We start from the raw sequence: 16,024 nt of genomic DNA, 5'->3' as shown, positions 1-16,024 counted from the left end.
GCTTGCTCGGTTTCATTGTTAACCCTTGGAGCAAACCTACATGGTTTAAAATTGTTTCGGAGCATGGCACATAGCTTGCCTTATAATTGTTCATCTAATATGTGCCAAAGTCCTAAATTGTAGATAATTTCTTCTGAATATCGCCTTCGAAAAAGACTCTCACATTCATGTGATAGTCATCTTTCAAGTGGTATTTTTAATTTTAAAATCAATGTGCATATTTTCTATAAGTATTTCATACTTATGTGCACAAATTTAGGGGGAGGTTACTCTATAAGTTGGATGCTTTGAGACTAACATCTTTTCAAGCTTATCATGTGTGTAGTAGTCTCATTGCAAGGAAAATAGAGTCCCCAGAGTTAAGCATCATACTTTAATATCCACCATCCATTGCAAGTGGTAGAAATCAAATTGGTATCCACATGTGGTATTTCTAAACCAATATCATCATGTTGATTTCATTTTTGATATTTATATGTTTTCTCCATGCATTTTATAGATTAAATTCCCTTAAGAAATAATTTGCCAATTATGCATATGCTTTGCCTTCTACCATATGTATGCATATATTTAGGGAGAGCTTAATTTATATAATGTGAGAGTCAAATTTTATGACCTATTTCACTCTACATACAAAGGATCACTAAAGTTTGACCCTCCCTTGTGCTACTAATGTCTTCCTTTTCGGTGTTTGATTCCAAAGGGGGAGAATTTGAAGGACCAAAAGCAAGCACTAATTTGTAGGACCAAAAGCTAGATCATACCAATTTACAAGTGGTAATGGTCTACAAGTGGTGTCTACAAGTGGTAATGGTCCGAGAAAGTGAGGAATAGTGGATTATGGATTAGCCTATGTAATGGGGAGAATTTGTGGCTTAAATCTATAATACCACATGGGGATTTTTGCAAGGGCAAGATAAGTATTCAAGTGGTATCTTCTAGCCTTACAAGTTGTATCTTTTAGCATCATATAACCTTGTCCCATTGCATTACATCCTAGCATGGCTTAAATTCATAATACCACATGGGGATTTTTGCAAGGGCAAGATAAGTGTTCAAGTGGTATCTTCTAGTCTTACAAGTAGTATCTTTTAGCATCATATAACCTTGCCCCTTGCATTGCATCCTAGCACGTAGATAGTTTTTAAATTTCAAATTTTTATTATTTGCTTGCTTTGGTCGTGTTGTCATCAATCACCAAAAAGGGGGAGATTATAACAAAAATGGACACTAGGCCCATTTACTTTGGATTTTAGTGTTTGATGACTAACACAACCAAATTGGACTAATGAATTTGCAAGTGATTATTTTGTAGTTCAATAGGATGCAAGACGTGACTTGGATGAAGACGACGTGATGATCCGATGATCAACACTATAAGCAAGACCCTAGGAGCACAAGAGAAGACCCAAGATATCAAGCAAAGTCTAAACACGAAGATAGAAACCAAGTCATATGCAAGATCACGAAGAAACGAGCCCACAGTGGTGACCGGACGCTGGACTGGACGCTGGCAAAAAGCAACCGGACGCTCCGATCAAAAGGCTCGGCAATAGGCGTCAACAGCAGTGACCAGACGCTGGCGGCAAATCAACTGGACATAGGACAGCAGCGTCCGATCGAGTACAAAAAGGTTCTAGACCGACGAAATTGCGACCGGACGCGTCCGGTGGCATGTGACCGGACGCTGACAGCGTCCGATCAGTTGATCGCAGCTCTAATGGTCGGGACGACTGGACGCTTCCGGTCAGGACGTGATCAGCGTCCGGTCAGTAGCAGAAAAGCGGGATTTCGTCTACAACGGCTACTTTTTCAGTAGGGCTTATAAATAGACCCCCCCAACCGGGCATTTGATGTGTGAGGAGCTGGGGAAACATATCAAGCTCCACTCTACTCTACTCCCACAACCCCCCAACCCAACTTGGTATGTTTCCTCAGCTCTACTCTACTCAAATGGCCGGTTGGAGGGTCTATTTATAAGCCCCACTGAGAAAGTAGCCGTTGGAGGCGAAACCTAGCTTTCTTCTACTGACCGGACGCTGATTACGTCCTGACCGGACGCGTCCGGTCGTCCCGACCATTGGAGTGCGCGCGTTGATCGGACTCGGCTCAGAGTCCGGTCATCATCGACCGGACGCATCCAGTCGCGCTGGCGCCGCTCTGGAATCTCTCTAGACTCGATCGGACACTGCACTTCGTGCGTCTGGTCATCCAGTCTGCTGCATCCGGTCACGCTGAAAACACTGCCATGACGATGAACAGTGTCACTGGTGCGTCCGGTCACTGCTGCTCAGCGTCTGGCCACAGCTGCTGACACCTGGTGTTGCCGAGCAACCGATCGGACGTGTTCGGTCCTTTTTAGGGCCACGTCCGGTCACCTCTGTCGAGCTCATTTCTTCACGATCTTGCGTCCGGCTTGGTTTCCATCTTCGTGCTTGGACTTTGCTTGATATCTTGGGTCTTCTCCTGTGCTTATAGGGTCTTGTTTATGGTGTTGATCGTGGGATCATCATGACGCCTTTGTCCAAGTCACGTTTTGCACTATATTAAACTACAAAACAATTACTTGCAAATTCATTAGTTCAATTTAGTTGTGTTTGTCATCAAACACCTAAAATTCAAAGTAAATACCAAAGTAAATAGGTCTAACATCCATTTTTTTCCCCTTACAGTCGTCATGCCATCAAAATTTACTTTGAGATCGATCATCAGTATTGCACGGACCACCCACTACAGCTCCTGTTACCACTTTACATTGACCATGACACAAGGAGAACAAAAAAAGATGAGATGCATGTAGTGCCATTGAAAAATAAACCTCAAATAATTGGTTCCACGTTTTTAACATACCTGTCCCAGCCTACCATGCATACTCCAACGCAATGCGCATACCACTCTCGGTGCACTTCCATTTCGTACGACTGTTTGTTGTGCTAGTTATACCGTCCATTTATTTGGCATTGGTTAAAGATGGGTATTGCTGCACATTCGGTGGCTTCGATCGTATGATTCGATGATGGCTCATTTGAGGCCTAGCACTTTATTACGTGGGGCCATGGCAAGGAGAACAGTAAGGCGACAGATGTGCGTGGCTAATTAAACATGTATTACTCGTGTGTAATAAATCAATTTATATGGATGATAAATTAGATGTCACCTTTTTTTTCCTGATGTGGCAGACAACTATAGAGAGAATGAAGTTTAATTTTGTGCAAGATACAGCTTTGGCAAAATCTAATATTTTAAGTTCACTCTTGTCATACTATTACTAACGGTAATGCTCTCGGTTGCTAGGCCACGACGCCAGCCAAATAACCTATGCTCCTTCGTTTCTAAAAAAAAAGTGCTCATCCACTTATTCATATCCACTCATTCCTCTTCATATTGTTCTTATCTGCTCGCCTGCCGCCTCCGAGCGCACGGCCGTTGGTCGTTCGAGGCGTAGCGCGTGGCCACCTCCGAGGCGCACCGTTCGGGTGCAGGCCTTGCCAGGCACGGCGCGCGGACGCCTTCGAGCTGCGGCTTGCTAGTGCGTCAGCCGCGTCATTGAGACAACCTCAGGATATGATTGAGCTCAAGACCGTCAAACTTGTCCTCCAGCTGGTAGACACTCTTGGCAATATGCAGCCATCTTGGTATTGTTTGCAGCTTGATTCCTTCATAATTTGGTCGATGAACAGCTAGGAGTCACCCAGGACATCGAGCCAACCGATACCTAGCTCGACGGCAATGCGTAGGCCCTTGATGAGTGCCTCATACTCGCCACATTGTTGGAGGAGGGGGGGAAATGGATGCGAACCATGTACCTCATGCATACCCCAAGGGGCGAAATGAAGACCAGCCCCTGCCTGCATCTTTCTTCATCAATGATCCATTGAAGTACATCATCATGTACTCTTGGTCGAACGACTGCAATGCGGCATTTGGACCTCGGTCCACTCTATACACAAAATTAGCCAGCACTTGGGACTTGATGGCCATCTAAGGGTAACCCATCAGCTTGAGTGCCCACTTTGTGATTCTTCCTATGGCATCCTGGTTTTGGCAACCTCATCGAGAGGGAAGGATGTCAAGACCATCACGGATGCTCCTCAAAGTAGTGACGTAACTTCCTCTTGGCGATGAGGATGGCGTACATGAGTTTTTTGATTCACGGGTAGCGAGTCTTAGAATCAGACAAGACCTCGCTAATGAAGTACACAGTACATTGCACTTTGAGGGCGTGTCCCTCTTCTTCTCACTCCACCACCAGGGGCAACACTGACCACTTGCATGGTGGCCGTAATATAGAGCATAAGCGGTTCCCTGTTGATCGGAGGGACCAGGATCAGGGCCTTCGTCAGAAGCTGCTTGACTGTGTCAAGTGCCTCATAGGCCTCGGGCATCCATTCGAAACGGTCAGCCTTCTTCAGGAGCTGATAGAGGGGGAGACCTCATTCGCCAAGGCACGAGATAAAGTGGCTGAGCATAGTGAGGCACCCCATAACTCGTTGTACCCCCTTTATATTCTGAATCAAGTCCATCCTTGTGATGTCCGAGATCTTCTCCGAGTTGGCTTCGATGCCATGCTTGAAGATGATAAAACCTAGCAGCATACCCCTTGGGACCCCAAAAAAAACTTCTCAGGGTTGAGCTTAATGTTGTTTGCTCAGAGATTCGTAAAGGTCTGCTCTAGGTCAGCTACGACCTGGTCAGCCTATTAGGACTTGACCACGATGTCATCCATGTAGGCCTCAATGGTTTGCTCGATGAGGTCCCCGAAATATTTGAGCATACAATGCTGGTATGTAGCCCCACGTTTTTCAGACCAAACAGCATCATGATGTAGCAGAATGATCTAAATGGGGTGATGAATGATGTCACGAGCTGGTCAGACTCTTTTATCGCGATTAAATGGTACCTAGAGTATGCATCAAGGAAGTAAAGGGTTTCGCACCCTGAGGTTGAGTCGACTACTTGGTCTATGCGTGGCAAAGGAAATGGATCCTTTGGACATGCTTTGTTGAGACCTATGTAGTCGACACACATTCTCCATTTCCCACTCTTTTTTCATACCAGAATAGGATTGGCTAACCACTCAGGGTGGTATACTTCCTTAATGAACCCAACCACCAAAAGCTTCACAATCTCCTCGCTGATGGCCCTGCGCTTCTCCTCGTCGAAGCAATGTAGGCACTGCTTCACTGGCATGGAGCCTAGCCTAATCTTCAAGGCATGCTCGGCGACTTCTCTCAGAATGCCTGGCATGTCCAAGGGTTTCAATGCAAAGATGTCTCTATTGGTGTAGAGGAAGTCGATGAGCGTGCTTTCCTATTTGAAGGAAAGTGTGGTGCCAATGAGCACCACTTTGCCCTTGGAGCCACTGGGGTCTATGAGGACCTCCTTGGCACCCTCTATAGGCTCAAAAGACCCAGCGGACCGCTTGGGGTCGGGTGCTTCTTCGGTGACCTACTTCCTGATGGCCGCAAGCTCCTTGGAGGCGATGATTGCCGCAGTGTCTTCGTAGCACTCGCCCTCACACTCATAGGCGTGCTAGAAGGAGGCGCTGATGGTGATGACCCCACACAGTATCGGCATCTTCAGCTTTAGATAGGTGTAGTTGGGGACGGTCATGAACTTCATGTAGCATGGACATCCTAGGATGGCATGGTAGGTTCCATGGAACCCGACCGCCTCGAAGGTAAGGGTCTCTATCCTATAATTGGTCAGATCCCCAAAGGTGATGGGCAAATCAATCTACCCATGTGGCAAGGCCAGCTTTCTAGGCATGATGCCATGGAAAGGTGCTCCGGTCTGTCAGATGCACAATCGGTCGATGCCCATGGCATCGAGCATTTTGGCATACATGATGTTGAGGCCACTGCCTTCATCCATCAGTACCTTAGTGAGCCACTTCGTGCTAATGACCGGGTCAACCATAAGTGGATATCTCCCTAGTTGTGAGATGCTCTCCGGATGGTCGGTCCGATCAAAGATTATGGTGGACTCCGATCATTGGAGGAAGGTAGGCGTGGCCAGCTTAGCCATATAGACCTCGCAATGCACGAGCTTCTGGTGGCGCTTAGAGTCATAGGCCACCGACCCTCCAAAGATCACGAGGTAGCCATCCAGCGTCGAAAAGCCACCGTCCTTTCCCTCGGTGTCATCCGCGGATGGCTTGGGGTCCTTCTTATGCTCCCCTTGTTGGAGCCTCTGGACAAGAACCACTTTATAAGACCACAGTCCTTGTATAGATGCTTGATGGAGAAAGCATGGTTTGGACATGGTCCTTTGAGCAGCTTCTCAAAGTGGTCTGGGTGCCCTCGGTGGGCTTCTGACCCCCTTATGGTCGGCGGCGGCCATGAGCGAGCCCTCACGCAGTTGCTTGTTCTTCTTCTTTCTAGGATGGTTAGAGGTGCCTTCACCAGTGTCCTCATCCCGCTTTGCCTTGCCCTTGAGGCGGTCGAAGATTGCTCCGACCGCCTCCTCGCCCGAGGCATGACTAGTGGCGATGTCGAGGAGCTCCTTGGTGGTTCACGGGCCCTTATGTCCCAGCTTGTGAACTAGGGACTTGCATGTGGTTCTAGATAGGAAGGCTCCTATGACGTCGGCATCGGCGACATTAGGCAGCTCATTGCACTGCTGGGAGAAGCACCGAATATACCCATGAAGAGTTTCCCTTACCTTCTGTTGGCAGTTTTTGAGATCTCATGGGTTCCCAGGACGCACGTATGTGCCCTAAAAGTTTCCCATGAAGATCTCTTTCAGGTCCACCCAACTTTGGATTCTATTGGGCGGAAGGTGTTCCAACCACGTTTACGCCGAATCGGTCGGGGATAATGGAAGGTTGCAGATAATGAAATCATCATTATCCGCTCTATCGGCTTGGCAAGTAAGCCAATAATCCTCAAGCCACAGTCCGGGGTTTGTTTCCCTAGAGTATTTCGGGATGTTGGTCGGTGGTCGGTATCGTGGTGGAAAGGCAGCATTGAGGATGTGTCGGCCACCGCTGTTGGACACCCTCAGCAAGTCTGGGCTCGGGCTTTGGTCCTCGCCGTTGTCATAGCATCCGCCATGATGAGGGTGGTAGCCATAGCTTGCCCCCTCCCTAGCATCGATGCAGGCACGCCTATGGGCGTCGTGGGTGTCGCACGCATCACAGTTGTGGTCAAGACACTCGTGCACCAAGACTATGGTGTGTGGCCTCCTGCCTTGCTATGCCTAGTGGACTGACGTGTCCATGTTGGGTCGCTCTGAGGGCGTGCGCTGGTTGGCGTCGAGCTTGCATCATCAGGACAGCGAGCTCTCAGCCTATTGCGCCACCGCATGCTCGAGTAGCGTGTGAATCTCATGATGGGCCCGACGATCCTCGGGCATCGCGGGCCCTAGAAGCTCTCAGAGCAAGGCCACCATAGCAGCAATGTTCTGGCTCACCTGAGTGAAGTGTGGGAGGGCTTCATCATCCTCGATGATCCTCTGGTTCACATCGCGGGCCACGGCGCGCGCACGCCTGCCATCTCTATGGTGCTCGAGCTCTTGCTCGAGCTCCACACATTCCTGCTCGAGCTAGAGTCGTGCTTCCTCAAGCTCTTGGTGTCGGGCCTTCAGCTGCTCCACCCGCAGGTGAGGTGGGGCCCCTGCTTCCGTCTTGAGGTCATTTGTTGGGGTAGCCTCTCCCTTGTGGGTGCTTTCGACGTGTCCCTCAAGGGTACCTGCCACGAAACATTCACAAGAAGGGTGATGGCTCCCCCTGCTGGAGTCAGAGTCGGAGGGCAACCCTGATTCTCCCATGAGGAGGTCATGGAAAGATTCCATGATATATTCGGTCATCCCCATGAACTCATTGTTCACGGGGGATGGAGGCATGCGTTGCGCCATAGGGTGGTCAACGGTCTCTGCGGTGTTGTGGAGACCGGATGGGAGTGCTGTCGGGGCACTCCAGATGAGGTATTCTGGGGAGAGCGGCTCTCCTCCAACAAGCTACGTCATGATGTTGGTGAACGAGAAGGTGAGGTGGTGCAAGTCCTCCCAGAATGGTTGGGGTCCCAGGAAGGCGCCGAGCTGGCGCTCTAGCCTCCCGTAATCAAAGCCAAGGAGCTAGTCGCTCCCGTGGGTGCGGGCCTCCGATGCATGAAGCTGTAGCTCCTCAAGCGCCTCGGCGATCGCATCGAGGCCAGTGAAGTGGAGAGGTTGGATGGAGGTGGGAGCCTGCACAAACCCTCCCTCCGTCGTGACGATGAAGTCTAGGTTCTCGAAGTGCACGTGCACGCCTGGGACCCAGCTGATGTCGTGAATTGCTATCCAAGGCCTGGTGTGGATGTTGAGACGCACAAAAAGGCCCCTACCTGGCACGCCAACTGTTGGTGTTTCGAGTTACCATCGACGAGTAAATTTCTAGTATTACACGTCTGGCTCAGATGGTGTGCTTAGAGGACACGAGGTTTATACTAGTTTGGGTAGAAAGTCCCTACATCTAGTTCATCGCTGCTGCTCGTGTTACTAGTACTGAAAGTAGGTAGTAGGTGTTACAAATGAGCGAGAGTGGGAAAGGATCCCAAGTCTCTGGTGAAAGGAGTGAGTGGGTGCTGAGAGCTCAATCGCTGCTCGACTGTGCATTTGTGTCGTTCTCTTGTGCGGATATGTATCGGATCTTGATGGGTCAATCGGTTTGGGATCCCCTTCATGGGGTGCCCTGCTTTCCCTTTTATAAGCTAAGGAAAAGCGTGGGTTATAGCGGAGGAAAAGGAGAAGAACGAGAGAGAGGAAGGCCTCTAGGATCGCTGGGTCCTTCTTCTCCTCCATGCGGGTCCCACTGACCCTATAAATGCCAATAGGGATGGCTCCACGTCGTGGTCCTACCCGTCACTAGCACCATGCGCTGGCGTCATTTGCCGATCATGGCACTCCACTTCATCCTAGCGGACGTCGTGGTGAACTAACTCACCTATCAGTGTTCGTACGAGGGTTAGGCAGAATAGCACCGGCACGCCCGACACTGTTCTTGATGTGAATCCTTAGGTATGGCCCGTCATGACCGCGAGTTACATTGGGGCATGCCGGTCTCTTCCTTGGTGTCAGAGTTTTGACCCAGGCCCATACGCTTGGACCTGGAGTGGTTGGCGGCGGTATGGGTCCCCATCGGGCGAGACGGAACCCGCACCCAAGGGGTCTGGCGAGGCGAAGAACGTGGTCTTGGGGTCGGGCGAGGCGAAACATAAACCCAAGGGTTGGGCGAGGCGGAGCCCGCGGCCTCGGGGTCGGGTGAGGTGGAGATCGTGGCCACGGGGTCGGGTGAGGCGAAGCCTACCCCCGGAGGCAGGCGAGGCAGAGATCGTGGCCTCGGGGTTCAGGCAAGGCGGAGCCCACTCTCAGAAGTCGGGCGAGGCGGAGCCCGCACACCTGGGGGTCGGTTGGAGCTGTAGGCGCGCTCTTGACTGCTCGGTTGAATCAATGTTGATGAACATTAGCTCCTCCTCTTCGGGTACCCAAGTATTGGTCCCCGACACTATATATATCTCGAAGTAACCAACAACTTTATATATAGCTGATGATTTTTTCATTTGAAATAATTTAGATTCTACAAATTATGTTTGAAGTTCTCATATTTTTTCAATTCATTTTTTTTAAAACGACCTTGGAAGGAGAAATGGCCAAAATCAAAGTTATAGAGCTTAAAAAGTCTACAACATTGTAGTTGATAACTTTTTCATTTGAAATAATATATGCTCCTAAAAATTTGTCTGAAGTCCTCACAATTTAAAATTTCAAAATTTTTGAACGACCTCGGACCGAGAAACGACCAAAACTGAATTTGTAGATCTCAAAGAGCTATGCAACTTTGTATTTGAAAACCTTTTCATTTCAAATCATTTACATCCAAGGAAAATTCTGTTGAATTTCTCAAATTTTAAAATTCAATTCTTTTAAACGACCTCAGATGGAGAAACAATCAAAACCAAAGTTGTAGTACTCGACCATATCTACAAGTTTCTAGTTAAAACCTTTTTTATTTGAATTCTTTTAAGAGCCTAAATATTCATTTTGAAATTCAGTAAAGTAAATACAAAAGGAATGTATATACGTTTTAGTTATAAGTGTTTTTGGGGTTGGAGTGGTCAGGGAATGTATCCTTGAGGCATGAGGTTGTAGCTTGAATCTCACTGGCCACACACGCCTCGCCTGGTGTGGGCTTCCTTATATTAGTTTTTTTTTGCTATTTTTGGGTCTGATTTGTGATCTCTAGAAAAGGATTTCTAGGGATAGCTAGATCTAGAGCCACCTCTAGAAATCGATAGATCTAGAGCCACCTCTAGAAATCGATAAATCGTTGAATTGTAGAGACGGACAACTCTATAAATCCTTTCGGTAGTAGTGTAGCTCAGCTGGTTTGTGTTGGAAACTGTCCATCTGAGTTCAGTTTCTTGACTTGACGCGGCCATGCGAGTGCTTGCATTTTTCTGTATTTATTTTAGGATTTAACAATGCTATTTTTTTATGTAGGAGAGATGCGCTTGTGATGACTTTATTAATCTCGAGATCTTCCGGAGGATTTAACAAAGCTATTCTATTGACATTTCTTCACCAACGTGCCTAAGCACGTTTTCATTAAGAAGAAAGTTATTCTTTGGGTGTACGCGATGGATGCTTGTGTAACTTCGTCAATCTTGAGATCCACATGCTCAATCTTTAGAATATGCTGATAGGAGTAGGGTGAGCATGTACGCGCTTACGGTGACTTTGTCAATCTTAAGATATGATGACACAGTCTTTTGGATGTGCCTATAGGGGGTAGCTTAGTCTTTTGGATCTGCTCGTAGGGTAGGGTGTGTGTTCATCAATTTTGAGATATGCCAATTTAGTCTTTCAGACGTGCTCATAGGGGTAGGGGAGGGTGACTATGTGGGCTCTTTCAGATGTGCTTGTAGGGACCACCAACTCGGTCTTTTGGATATGCTCATATGGATAGAGTGTGTGTTTGTCAATTTCAAGGGTAGATGCGTGTGCGGGCATTCATAAGGGTGAGTTTGTGTGCACATTTAAGTGTGTTCATTTGTCTTGTGATTCGCTAGCTAGTGACGAGCGCTTGTGGTGGCTTCACCAATCTTAAGATTTGCTGACTTAATCTTTTAGATGTGCTCATAGAGGTGTAGAGTGTGTGTACGTGCATTCATAGGGGTGAGTGTGTGGGTGCTTGTGACTTTGCCGATCTTAAGATCTACTAGCTCCATCTTTTGGACATGTTCGGTAGGGTGTGTGTGCATGCTTGCCTAGGGGTCAGCATATGTGCATGTATGAGTGCCAACGTATGTATAAATTTGCCCTCAGGCTTTTGCTTCCATCTCCATGTTGAGCACTTGCATCTTGCGGTCATCTCCATCTCCACCATGCTCCTAGACTTGCTCGGCATTGTCTTGTGAACTGATCTATAGTTAGCTTATCGACTCATGCAAAGCATTAGTCCGTTAGTTGTCACTCAATTACTAAACCAAACTAGGGCTTTGCCTTTGTCAATATCAAGATTTGTCAATATCAAGATGTGTTCATAGGGGTAGGATGTGTGTGGGTACATTCATAGATGTGAGTATATGTATATGTATGGGTGTCTATGTCTGTACTGTCATTCATATGCGACGATAGTTTGTCGTGACTTTGTCAATCTCGACAACTAACAACTTGGTCTTTTGGATATACTTATAGGAGTAGGATATATGCACGCGTGTTCATAGGGGTGAGTGTTTGCGCGCCTATGGTCACTTTGTCGACTACCATAAAAACGATTTTAGGAGACGACCTCTAATATTAACGGAGGCGAGACCACCTCCGTAAATGGCCAGGTGGCCTCTAGGCAAATGCCCGCATCTGAAAATCATTTACAGAGATGAGCATCGTAAGACATTCGCCTCTGTAATCATTGATTAACAGAGCCGGTCGTCTTAGGATGCCCGTAAATTGATTTTCAGAGATAAGAAACCAATCTCTGAAAATTGACATTAACAGAGATGGGTATCCATCCTAAGATACCCATCTCTAATAATTCATAACTTTTCCATGAACTTGCATTGGTAAGACAAATTTTGTATTAAAATTGTAGCCCTCAACGCGATCTACAACACTTTTGATTTGAAACTATTTAGAGTCCCAAAATATTTTTTTATAAATTTAATAGATTTTAAAATTTAAAATTTTCAACAACCTCGGATGTTGATATGCTCTATACCAAATTTGTAGTTCTCAATCAATCTTTGACTTAAAAGCTGTAAAGTTTTTTATTTGAAGTTGTTTAGAACCCCAAATATATGTTCCAAGTTCATAGATTTTTGAATTCAAAATTTAGAATTCCTAAATGACCTTGAATGCTCACATAGTTAATGCCAAAGTTGTAGTGGCCAACCTGATCTGCATATTTGCTGTTGATAAGTTTTTTATTTGAAGTGTTTTAGTGTCTCAAATATTAGTTTGAAGTTCACATATTTTGAGATTCAATTTTTGAAATTTTCAAACTATCTCCAATGAAGACATATCCTTTACCAAAGTTGTAGTGTTTGATGTAGTTGAAACTTTTTTCATTTGAGTTCATTTTATAGCTAAAATATTTAATAATAAGATCACAAAATATTGATATAAAAATATATAGCATCCTATATATAGTCACAAATGAGTGTGTAGTGTAGGCTGAGTACTAGGTCACGGGTTCAATTAGACACAAAATCTTAACGTTCTTGCCTGTAAATGGCATCAACAGAGGAGGTTAATCGACCGTCTCGAAAAATAGCATTTTGGTTTTCAGACACGAGTGTCTATGTTTATACTATGATTTGTAAAAATGAGATTATGCGCCTGCTTGAAAAAATTATCTGTGCCAAAACCTTTCAAACTCTTTCTAGAACCATTGAAAGGGTTATTTTTTTAGGGTGTATATGTGTGCTGATATAGTCATAGAGGTATGGAATATGCACGTCTGTTTACGTAAATGAGTGTGCGTGTGTTTGTATGTACTGTCTTTTGCAAATTAAAATAAATATATAAAAAATCCACTTTAGCAGTCTAGCCCTTTGTTTCTGACCTCGTTCGATCAGACAATAGCAAAATAGTTTTGACATTTTGTCCTTGCAGTGAACTGCAGGGACACGCACAGGCTGCGACGACGTTACAGAGATAACAGAGATAAATCTATATACATGTCTACATCTCGACCGGTCCAGAACCAGAACACATGTGTGCGACAAAGCTTATCATCATCATGACGCATTCTTATACACGGATAGGCTACCGCTACGCTACGCCGTGCGTATCTAGGACGCCTTTTAGTTATGCATTACGTTGCAGTCTCGCGGATATCGCATCACATCGTTGACGTTTCGAAAGTTCACTTGCCATGCCATGCTGCTGCTAGTCAAGCTAACTGCTCTCATATGTGCATATGCATTGCAGCCTTGGAAACATACCTCTCATCACACGCACCAAGGCAGGCGTAGCTAGCGTGCGTGCATGTCTGGCACCTGATCGACCTGAGTCTCCCTAAATGCTCCACGATATATTCACAGATTTGTACATGCATTATACTCTCCATTTCTGCAGGACTGCGATGGCCACCCTAGCAGACTGTGCCACACATCAGTATATGCGTGTGCATCAGTTCATGCATGTGTATAGCAGCATTGTGTATCCACAAGAGTAAGTTTGGTTGTACCTAACATACGTGCCTTACTACTCCAATGAGCATACCCACTGTCTCGGAGTGCACTTCCATATCACATATCTATTGGGCTGTGTGATCTGCTGTATTTAGTCGTTGAGAGAGGATCGTGACGTCTAAGAGAGGAGATGAATTAGACAACTTAAAAGTCTAACTCTAAACTATGGTATCTTTTTCTATCCTTAGCAAAACCTACACAAAAGATAAACTATCTCAATGTGCAGCTACAATTTTACTAGTGTGTTGCTATCTCTATTGTAAAAGGAGTTATACAAACAATGTAAATGCGGAAGCTAAAGAGTAAGGTAGAGATATGCAAACTTTCATCGACAACTCCGGTATTTTTATCGAGGTATCGAGAAACGCGCAAGCTTCTCCCTAGTCATCGTTGTAGCCCTCGCTAGGAATCCCTCGCAAGGGTCAAGCTCCCGGTCGGGTAACTCCGTGGATAGCCCCGGGCCTTACCCACGCTCAAGTGGGTCTCTGGTGTGCCTTCCGGCAAGCCTCTCCAGGACCGCTCCCCGCCGTCTTCACTATCAAGCTTCTGGCCGAAACGCCGCGGGCCTTGTTCCCATAGGTACACGGTGGCGGCCACACCACAAACGCGGTTGGTGTCATCTCACAAGACTACAAGCCCCTCCGATGTACAACAATGGTGCGCGCAAGCACCGAGTGGTAAGAGGTATGCAAACCTCACTAAATACTAGGCCCATCTTCGTGATCTTGTGTCCGGCTTAGTTCCCATCTTCGTACTTGGATTTTGCTTGATATCTTGGGTCTTCTCTTGTGCTTCTAGGGTCTTGCTTATGGTGTTGATCGTGGGATCATCATGTCGCCTTCGACCAAGTCACGTTTTACAACCTATTGAACTACAAAACAATTACTTGCAAATTTATTAGTCCAATTTGGTTGTGTTGGTCATCAAACACCAAAATCCAAAGTAAATGAGCCTAGGGTCCATTTCCTTACAATCTCCCTCCTGTGATTGATGACAACACGACCAAAACAAGTAAATAATAAAAATTTTGGAATTGAAAAACTATTTACGTGCTAGGATGCAATGCAAAGGGCAAGGTTATATGATGCTAAAAGATACCACATGTAAACATCTTTGGAAACTTATCTTGCCCTTGCAAATGTCCCCATATGGCGTTATGGATTTAAGCCTCCCCCTAACTCCATAATCCACTATCCTCCCTTTCTCGGACCATTACCACTTGTAAATTATTATGATCGGGCTTACTTTTGGTCCTACAAATTCTCCTCCTTTGAAATCAAACACCAAAAAGGAAGACATTAGTAGCACAAGAGAGGGTCAAACTTTGTGATCCTTTATATGTGGAGTGGTGTAAAATAATTACTTGCAAATTCATTAGTCCAATTTGGCTGCGTTGGTCATCAAACACCAAAATCAAAAATAAATGGGCCTAGGGTCCATTTTCCTTACAATTTCCCCATTTTTGGTAATTGATGACAACACGACCAAAACAAGCAAATAATAAAAATTTTAGAATTTTAAAACTATTTACTTGCTAGGATGCAATGCAAAGGGCAAATGTTATATGATGCTAAAAGATACCACATGTGTAAGGAAAATGGACCCTAGGCCCATTTACTTTGGATTTTGGTGTTTGATGACTAACACAACCAAATTGGACTAATAAATTTGCAAGTGATTGTTTTGTAGTTCAATAGGATACAAGACATGACTTGGACGAAGGCGACGTGATGATCCAATGATAAACACCATAAGCAAGACCCTAGGAGCACAAGAGAAGACCCAAGATATCAAGCAAAGTCCAAGCACAAAGATGGAAACCAAGCCGTACGCAAGATCGCGAAAGAAACGAGCTCACAGAGGTGATCGGACGCTGGTGGAAAGCAACCAGACGCTCCGATCAAGAGGCTCGGCAACAGGCGTCAGCAGCAGCGACTGGACGCTGGACCGGACGCTAGCGGCAAATCAACCGGACACAGGACAGCAACGTCCGATCGAGTACAGAAAGGTTCCAGAGCGGTGAAATTGCGACCGGACATGTCCGGTGGCATGTGACCGGACGCTGGCAGCGTCCGATCAGTTGATCACAGCTCTAATGGTCGGGATGACCGGACACGTCCGGTCAGTAGTAGAAAAGCGGGATTTCATCCCCAATGGCTACTTTCTCAGTAGGGCTTATAAATAGACCCCCCAACCGGCCATTTGATGTGTGTGGAACTGAGGAAATATATCAAGGGTGTTGATACACCATTTTAGTGATCTCCACTTGTATTGTGCTTAATGATTCATTAGGTGATTAGCGTAGGTGCTTTACGAAGTGCTTAGGTTGATTAGACCGCCGCTTATGCGCT

This window comes from Miscanthus floridulus, chromosome 5 (genome assembly GCF_019320115.1).
Source record: "Miscanthus floridulus cultivar M001 chromosome 5, ASM1932011v1, whole genome shotgun sequence".
In the NCBI taxonomy this organism is placed as follows: Eukaryota; Viridiplantae; Streptophyta; class Magnoliopsida; order Poales; family Poaceae; genus Miscanthus; species Miscanthus floridulus.
The sequence above is the reverse complement of the archived record's forward strand: the minus strand, read 5'-3'. Positions refer to the sequence as shown.